The sequence below is a fragment of the Gymnodraco acuticeps genome, unplaced genomic scaffold (assembly GCF_902827175.1).
Source record: "Gymnodraco acuticeps unplaced genomic scaffold, fGymAcu1.1, whole genome shotgun sequence".
Lineage (NCBI taxonomy): Eukaryota > Metazoa > Chordata > Actinopteri > Perciformes > Bathydraconidae > Gymnodraco > Gymnodraco acuticeps.
The window spans coordinates 30,459-39,867 of NW_022990484.1; the positions used below are offsets into that span (position 1 = coordinate 30,459).

At 39.2% G+C, this 9,409-nt stretch overlaps 1 long non-coding RNA gene across 1 annotated transcript; it reads right to left on the reverse strand.

The window, feature by feature from the left end:
- Positions 1 to 4,950: 4,950 nt before the first annotated feature.
- LOC117552752 lies at positions 4,951 to 9,138 on the reverse strand. Its single transcript, XR_004570024.1, has 8 exons — positions 8,904 to 9,138; positions 8,137 to 8,206; positions 7,946 to 8,058; positions 7,662 to 7,760; positions 7,058 to 7,169; positions 6,708 to 6,865; positions 6,427 to 6,570; positions 4,951 to 5,056 (listed from the first exon to the last, which is right to left on the reverse strand). It is a non-coding gene; the product is annotated as an uncharacterized LOC117552752 (long non-coding RNA).
- Between the last annotated feature and the right edge of the window lie 271 nt (positions 9,139 to 9,409).

The following is a 9,409-nucleotide window of genomic DNA, read 5'->3' on the forward strand; positions in this document are numbered from 1 at the left end:
GTGCAGCGAGGGGTTAGGATTTCACATTTGACGTCCTTCTTCCTGGTCTCCTTGCCAAGAAGCAGCACTGGTTTAAAGCCAATGGCATGGAGTTTCTCAAGCTGTAATGACAAAATATATTTACTGTTTAAATAAATGGAAAGGAAACATCAACAACAACTATATAACTACAACTATAACATTACTGATGACAGCATCTAGTTGTATGCCATTCATAAACCTAGATGCTGAGTTAAGCTTTTGCAGAATCATGTATTTACCAGGAAGGGTTACACAGTAGAAGCAGAAAATATTTTATAGACAAACACAAAATACAAATAAATCAGTATCCTAAGTCCCAGTTCAAACCCTGATCATCTTAAAGTTAAAGTACAATAAGATACAAATGTGTGACCACTCAACAATTAACAGTTAACACTTACAATGAGTATTGCATAATTAAAATTGTAACACAATCCAAGCATAGCTTGACACTGTTGAAATTGAAATTGCGTGCTGCGATGTAAAACGTTCCCGTATGTTGTGGCTGCAGTCGTAAGAGTAATATAGAGTAGTAACATACAATGATGTTAAAGGTGGGGTAGGTAAGTTTGAGAAACCGGCTCGAGATACACTTTTTGTTATATTCCATGGAATGCTCTTAACATCCCGATAGCAATGAATATCTGAAGTGCTTTGACAACAAATCCATAAAGAAATGTCATCTGTGGAAGCCGTAGTACTGTAAAAAGCACGACCAATCATCTGAGCCGGCTAAAGTAACTGGATGGCCTACCTGCCTGTCAGCCTTCCATCGGGGCACAAACTGATCTCGTACCCTCATTGGTCATGTGCGCGTTCGTGTGTGTTGGAGGAGGGGCTCTGTGAGGAAGGGGCAGATTTTCTCCGGTTGTGTATTTTCAAATTCTAGCGATCTCGAGCCGGTTTCTCCAAAATTACCTACCCCACCTTTAAGGTCTAAAAGTGTGTACATAAGCAATAATGGAACACAACATGGAAGTGAAGGAAGTGCTCTGTTTATTTAAATGTAAAAGTTAAATTAAAATAGTGTCCCTTGGCTGTGAAAGTTAAGATAAGAGTAGTTTTAAAATTGAAAGAAAAGAGAATATTAAATAATACCTTTGCAATAATATCTATATTTGAAGTTGATATCAAAGTGTATATTGGTTAATAAGATACAAACATCATTAAGAAATAAATGTATATAAAAAACATTCAACTTTATCCTGGCCCAATATATTAGCAAACAGTGTCAGTTCTTTGGTGTCAGCTTGGTGTGTCCGGGCCTTAACATACAGTAAAAAGTGTACATACCAAGACAATGGCTTCATCCTTGATGGAAGCAATGTTGTGGTTCTTCTTCCGACCTGACACCCAACCCCCTCGCTTCTCATCAAACCTCTTGAGCTTCTTCTCAAGGCGCAGCTTTTTTGGCTGCTCCTTAAGGCAATGTGCACAGATCTTCTGTGCACAAAATAAAATGTTCTGACAGAAGGGACATGTCTTTTTTGTAGACCCACCTGGCATGATTAACACAGGATTACAAACAGACAGACTGAGAAACACAGGAAAGTAGAGAAGTACACATCATAGATAGAAGGGTGAATAAAGAAATAGATGATAGATATAAGAGAGCTAGATAAGGAGATAGTGAGATAGGTTGAGTTTGGCTCTTAAAAGTGCCGTTGGTTTTATTATGGTGTGGGTACAGGAGCTGCAGGAGAGAACAGAAAAAGTGAATTATGTAGAGAAACTAGCTTTTTTTAAATGCACATTGTGACGGTTTAACTACTTTAGACCAAGCCCCCAGGAAGTGCGCCGGACTCAGATGAAAATATTCGTGCTGGCCAAACGGCGGTACTACACTTCCGTTTGGTTGCCAGGCCCGGAAACACTTTTTCCCATTGACTTACATGGGGAAAGAGTGGTCTGTAAATCGTTGGATAATTTTTTTAAAACTAAATAAACCACCCAGTATGAACACTTGTATAGCCCTTATTAAAAAAATTCGTTCCTCAAGTTGTAATAATGTGCTAATAACGTTATTCTGAGAGTTATTTCCCTCTGCATTATGAACGCGCATCTAACCCACGGGACCGCGCCGCCCGGCACGTTCATGTTACGTGTCTCGACCAATCAGAGCACACTGTGCTCACAGGGAGGGTGGGGGCTGGAGCTATTGGAGCTACAACAAGCCGTTAAAGGCAGAGAGTGAAATTCAGTGAATACACGTAGTTTACAGAGATGCTGTTTGAAAAACCAATGTGAGTTGCGTTTATCTTTACCCATGGATGCACAATAAGAACGGATCCATATCGTCTTACTGCCATCCCACGGAGCTGTAATAATGGATATATTGCACATGTTTGCTGTAATTCATTATCATACTACATGGGCTGTATGATTAAATCGTGTACCATAAATGTTGTATTAAATAAAGTTAATATGACTTATTATAAGTATATATATATATATATATATATATATATATATATATATATATATATATATACAGTGCAATCATTCTTTCATGCTAAATGAAGCTCTGTTGCTTGGATATCACTAGATCCTGTTACAGCGTAATATAAGTACATAACGATTGATGTGTACATTAGCATAATGACTAGCTAGCCGCTAGCTGCTAACTGCCGCCTCGTTAATATCAAATCCATCTTAATAACAGATCATTACCATGCTGTCATGAACACGCGGTGCTGTTACGTGTACGCAAATTGACGTGCTTGATGTGAACGAGCATTTTGGTTAAAGTTGCGCATGCGCTATGAGCGCACATACGGGTACTTCTCAGGCATGCCGGGTAATCTGTGACGTTTCACTCTCTCAAAAGTTGTGCCATTTTATCATCATGCGCTAATGAGCAGCTCTCATAGGAATTAATGAGGCCCCGCCTCCCACGCTGTATCCAGTTCTTATTATACATCCATGCTTTAGACCAGTGCTTCTCAAAGTGTGGTCCGCGGACCACTGGTGGTCCGTGAGCGCCCCCTAGTGGTCCGTGAGTATATTGATAACATTTCACATTTGAAATAAAAAAATGTATTTAAGTTTTCCGCACTCTCGCGGGAATATCTCCGCAATGGAACGAGTTTAAGTTTCACTTTCGATTGCATGATATAGCCCAGATAAGCACCTTCATCACACATGTTGCCACTTGTTTGTACAATTTTCAGGCGATTTGTAAAAAACGATGTGTTTTTGGATATTTGTGGAGTTAGGTTATGGAATGCCATTTAAGCCAATATTAAATAAATAAATATATACATAAATAATTAAATAAATACATATATATATATAAATATGCCTATGAAATAAATTATAAAATAAATAAATTAGGCAATAAATATGTATATATGTACATTTAAATACACATTTATTCATTTCATGGGACTTTTATTTCATAATGACACATTTATTTATTTCAAGAGACTTGTATTTCATAATGACACATTTATTTATTTCAAGAGACTTGTATTTCATAATGACACATTTATTTATTTCAAGAGACTCGTATTTCATAATGACATATTTATTTATTTCAGATGACTTGTATTTCATGACGCGTTTCTTTATTTCAAGAGACTCGTATTTCATAATGGCTTATTTCATGTGACTTGTATTTCATGATGAGACATTTCCATTCCTTATATGCAAATGAACGGGGCGTGGTTAGCTCACAGGTCCAGAGACCCAGACCAAAGCAACAGCACCACACTGACTACTCGAGAAGAGGAAGAAAATGGAGGAGAAGGACTATAAGGCAAACTACTAAATTCTCAGAGTCAGACATCGCATGTAATCTGATACTCTAAATTTCACCCGCCAGAAATGTTCGCTTCTTCTTCTTCGGTGTAAATTGTCCGTTGGCAAACCAGTTGACTTCTTCTTCTCTCGGTTTTTTGGCGGATTGCAAACAACTTTAAGGTGCATACCGCCACCTACTGTACATGAGTGTGAATCATCATATCATTCCATCTCTTAACTCATGGACGTATCTATGATGGCGCTAGTGGAGTGGGGTACTTCGTGACCACAGAGTGTGAACGTTGTGATCAGCTGTTTTAGCGCAGTTCTCCAGTGAAGGGAGGAGTCTCCCTCCGCAGCCGGTTGGCGTAGTTTTGGCACAATTCCGTTGTACAGGCCGACGTTAACAGCAGCCCTGTCTGTGAACACGGAGACCGACTCTGTCGTCCGGTGATCTAACCGCCTTCTGGAAAAGCTTCACAAGTACGTCGGTACGCAAATGCGCTTTGTGACACAAGTGACGGTACGCATTTCAGATTACGCACATAACCTGCGTACCAGTTATGTGTTACCTGTACTACAGCTAAAGTATTCTCCGTCGGGACTTCCTGCAACAACACCACGCCGTTATCTTGATTCTGATTGGCCAGAAGACATTATCAAAGATGTTCTATTGGGAAGACGATCACTACGTGACAAAAGTTTTCAAAACCGTTTCTGGTCTTCCGTATTTCCAGACAAGTGGCTGCTGAAATCAATCTTACTAACTGCTGTCTGTGCAATTTACTCCGCGCGAGTTGGCGGACTTTATTTTGCTTACTTTAACATCATTTTTCATGGTGGGGCTAAGCCATTTCTTGGTATGGGTGTAGCCTACCCCAGCCATACCCTGTCTTTATAAATATTTGTCTGCTGGCATACCAGCAGACCAGCATTTATCTATCACCAGCTTATGTTAGTATTAAATATACAATGTATTCTGGTAACTATCAAAATAAAGACATTGTATAGTGTTCATAACAGTATTTTTATTTAATAAATTATACTTAATACAATAATATTACAAAAAAACCTACATCTAAATAAATATATCATCTAAAAAAGATGCATTTGATTTAAAAATAACAAATATAATTCAAAATGTAAACAGCAACAAAGAAATTATAAAAAATGTTTTTCTTTTTCTTGTTAATATCCATTATCTTCTCTGTTATGTATCTTCCGGTCTTTGCCAATCTGGCCAGCATTTCTTGGTCCTCCACGTCTTTCTCGTGCAGCCACTGCTTGAAGCAAACTGAAAATAAGAAACAACAATGTTTTAACAAATCTTATTCAATTATGTGATGATAGAACTGCAAACAGAATAGCTGTAACTTTAACAAAATAAATAACTCAGTTACCTCTAATCATTAACCCATGTTTGTATCATTGAGTTAACTGTGTGTTGCTGCTAGCATACATAATATATACCTGACGTGGAAACGTTACTCGTGGATGGGGCTACAGAGCTACTAGAAAGACAGTCGAACCCGGTGCATTCCTCCGTCTGAATGTGGTGCACTTTTGCTAAATGTTTAGACAAATAGCTTGTGTTACCGCCCTTACATGCTAAATTCTTATTGCACTATTGGCAACGAGCATTTTCCACCTCAAGACCAAGCCCCCAGGAAGTGTGCCGGACTCTGAGGAAAATATTCGTTGTGTCCAAACGGCGGTACTACAATTTCCTTATCAGTCTGTGACGTCGACCGGCCCAGAAATACTTTTTCCCATTGACTAACATTGGGAAAGAGACGCCTGTAACTCGGTGGATAATTTTTTGGAAACTAAATAAACTACCCAGTATGAACTATTGTATAGCCCTAGAATCATTAAGTTCTTAAAGTTGTAAAATGCACTAAAAGCCGAATCTAGATTTATTCTCTCTCTCCATTCTTTCTAGTGAGCCGAGAGTGTGGGCTCGGGGGGCGGGGCTTAAGGGGCGCATGCTCTGTGAGCGCACAAACGGGTTATTCTGCTCTGACAGCCAGGCATGACGGGTAATCTGTGACGTTTCGCTCTCTCAAAAGTTGGGCCATTTTGACTTCATGCGCCAATGAGCAGCTCTCATAGGAAAGAACGAGGCCCCTCCTCCGATGCTGTATCCAGTTCTTATTAAACATCCATGCTCAAGACGGGTAACATAACTACCCTCGGGGCGCTTAGTTCTCTCCGCCATGTGTTTGTGTGCGCACGTGTGTGTGTGTGTGTGTGTGTGTTGCATGCATGTAGCAGGTTCTGTGTGTAAACTGCCCCACCCCCTCGCACACCGACAGGGGAGAGAGATCTCGTCTGGATTGGAAAGATCGAAAATAAATCATAGACGCACTTTGTAGTCTTATTGCATATTAGAAACGGAGTTGCAGTAAGACTGCGATATAATGTTTATGTAGATATAATATGACATCTATTTTTTAAATGTCTCCCGTAACGATAAACAGATTGATAACATTGGACGTTAACGGTACCACGGTCTTTAATAATTCAGCCCCGGGGCCCCGTTAATACTGGGGCTCGGTACCCATCCCTAGTTTTAATTATTACATCATCAATATTACATTTCAAATAACCAAGTACTTGGTTACCAACACAAAGCGCAAGTGGCTAGTGCTAATAAGAACATACCTGGTGATGGTGATGATGGTGGCTCTTCGCTGCAGGATCTGGTCGATGTCCTCCTAGCAGAAGCGATTGCCTTCGTCGTTCTCGTCCATGATGGCGGCGTAGGCTCCTTTCCTCGATCTCCTTCTTGGAGAACTGCTGGACCGGCTAAAGGCGACGCAGAGAGACAATTACACAAGTGGATTTAGAAAACTCTTTTTGAAAATAAACTAAGCGTACTGCAACAACGACTGACCCAAAAATGACTTGGCATCTAGAAATATGACAGATTTTCTTTTTCTCACCCCGTTGTTGTTGCCACTCATGCTCTGCAGGACGGGACGGTCCAGCCCGAGCTTCAGACTAGCTTTATCCAGCATTTCCCTCTCATAGTTTCTAGTGATCAGACGGTACACCTCCACTGCCTTAGACTGGCCAAAACGATGACGAACCGAGCTTGAGCCTGAAATAAAAAATTAAAAGAGGGGTCAAAAGAGCATCATGTACAGCTGCTGTTCAACGTTTTTAAGCATTAAATGGGAAAATATATACTTAAAGAACCGAGGGAATAAACGGAAAGACTGTTGTTGTTGTAGCCCTATTGAACTATCTTTAGGACGGACAGAGCAGATATATATATATATATATATTGTACCTGCAGGTCATTTTGAGGGTTCCAGTCAGAGTGGAATATCACACAGGTGTCTGCAGCAGTGAGGTTCACAAGCTCTTGATCAGGTGTTTGATGTGGGCTGGCATGATCCTTTCTGCAGCGATGAATAAAGAAAACAAAGAAGACATTATTAATAATAGTAACAACAATAATATTAGTATAACTATTTATATAGCACTTACACAATAATTGCAAAGTGATTCTCACAACAAAAATAAAGAACAAAACAATAAAAAAACTAATTATTATAGGAATGTTAAAATACAAATAAATGATAAACATTCTGAGAGGCCGACTACAAAAGGTAGACTCAATGGCTCTTGATGACATCAATGAGCAGTCCCAAAACATGCTGCTGTATAAAAAGAAATATGTCCAGATTTCTTCTATTTAGTGTTGGATGATTTGTTGTATTGATTGCTGATGGATGTTAAGATATGTTTTACAATTATAACAAAAAGATTATTGTACTTGGAATCAAAAAGTTTACAAATCGTAGTTTTAATAAAATGACTAGCAATATAGGATTTATTCAACAGCGGTAAAGCATTAAGTTACTAAATTAACGTACACTGAACTGTAAAACCACTATTTAGGAAAGGACCTGATCAGAAGGATTGACTAGTAAGACAGCAAAGAGGCGGAGGAGGTCTCTGTCATGTACAACCATTGGTAGATGTTACACCTGAAAGAAAGATAAGGAAATAAGACAACACAGGAGGACAAACATCTTCTTAAGTAAAAGACCAAATCATGTCAAGCTTTAACCTGAGGCTGTTTTTTCAGTCTTTACAATGCAGTTGGAAATTACATTCCAAAAGCTAAATTCAAACTCAACACCATAAATAACTGGGTACCAAAGTGCTTTACCTGATAGGACACGTTCCACACGGAGCAGCAACCATCCGGCTGGGCCGTATGCTGCATATCATCTCCTCCCTCTCCACTGTTTCCAGTAGATCTCTACTGCCTGTCCAATAAAACTGAAATGCCCCAAAACAATCATATTTCAAAAGTTAACAATAACTTGCTTTTGGCATTCAAATGTATTATAATCTCACCTTTTTCCTGGATGTCAGGAAGGCGTTCCCTTTAAGTCCGCAACCAGTCATAGGAGTTCAAATGCAAAGCCTGAAAGATGACAAGAGCGGGAGACTTACATGTTACAAGATAAGTAATACCAGAGCAGTGTTTAGGACATGCAGAGAACAGATCAAATCCCCTGACAGGCTCACACACTTTGGTGATGTCCTCATCTGATAATGATGTTTCATTTTTAGCAGCAAAGTAACATTACTCAATGTATATGTTGGACCCAACTCATGTACAGTATGTTTTGCATCTCCTCAACAATGGTCTGTATAGTTGAGTAGAAACAAACTGTCCCTACAGTTTCAGGTAGATTAACAAAGAAAAGTTTGCAATGAAGCACAAAACCCCTCTTTGTATTAAGCTAGCTGCCACAAAAAGTACAGCTTAACATGCTAACCTGGTGGAGTTAGCTAACGTTAGCTAACTTCATGTCCAACACAAAACCTCTAAAGTGCATTACATTGACGATTTTAAACACAACTTAACTCTCTCAACTTGTAAAATAACGTTAATTTAACATACCCTTAAATAACTACATCACGTTTTTCAGGGGCAACACAAACTGCAGAAAACGTTAGCTGCTAACTGTTGTTAGCTAAGACAGCTAGCTCGTACCGATAGCCTCCTAGCAAACGTAAGGTTACGTTAACATTAACTTAACGTTGTAAGAAAACAAAACGAACCTTCGAGACATATTTTACTCTCAGACTGGGTGTAATTGTGTAGCGTTGCTTACCTCCAGAAGGACTTTTAGCTGTTTCCCAGTAGAGACTAGAGAGAGCTGTCAGAGCGGTTGCTCTCAGAAGAGCAGCATTGGGTGGACCAGAGAAGACCAGATAAGAACCAGTTAAGTCTTGGAGCCCACCGACGTCTTCCATGTTGTTATTTTCATTTAGTAGTTTGCCTTATATAGTCCTTCTCCTCCATTTTCTTCCTCTTCTCGAGTAGTCAGTGTGGTGCTGTTGCTTTGGTCTGGGTCTCTGGACCTGTGAGCTAACCACGCCCCGTTCATTTGCATATAAGGAATGGAAATGTCTCATCATGAAATACAAGTCACATGAAATAAGCCATTATGAAATACGAGTCTCTTGAAATAAAGAAACGCGTCATTATGAAATACAAGTCATCTGAAATAAATAAATATGTCATTATGAAATACGAGTCTCTTGAAATAAATAAATGTGTCATTATGAAATACAAGTCTCTTGAAATAAATAAATGTGTCATTATGAAATACAAGTC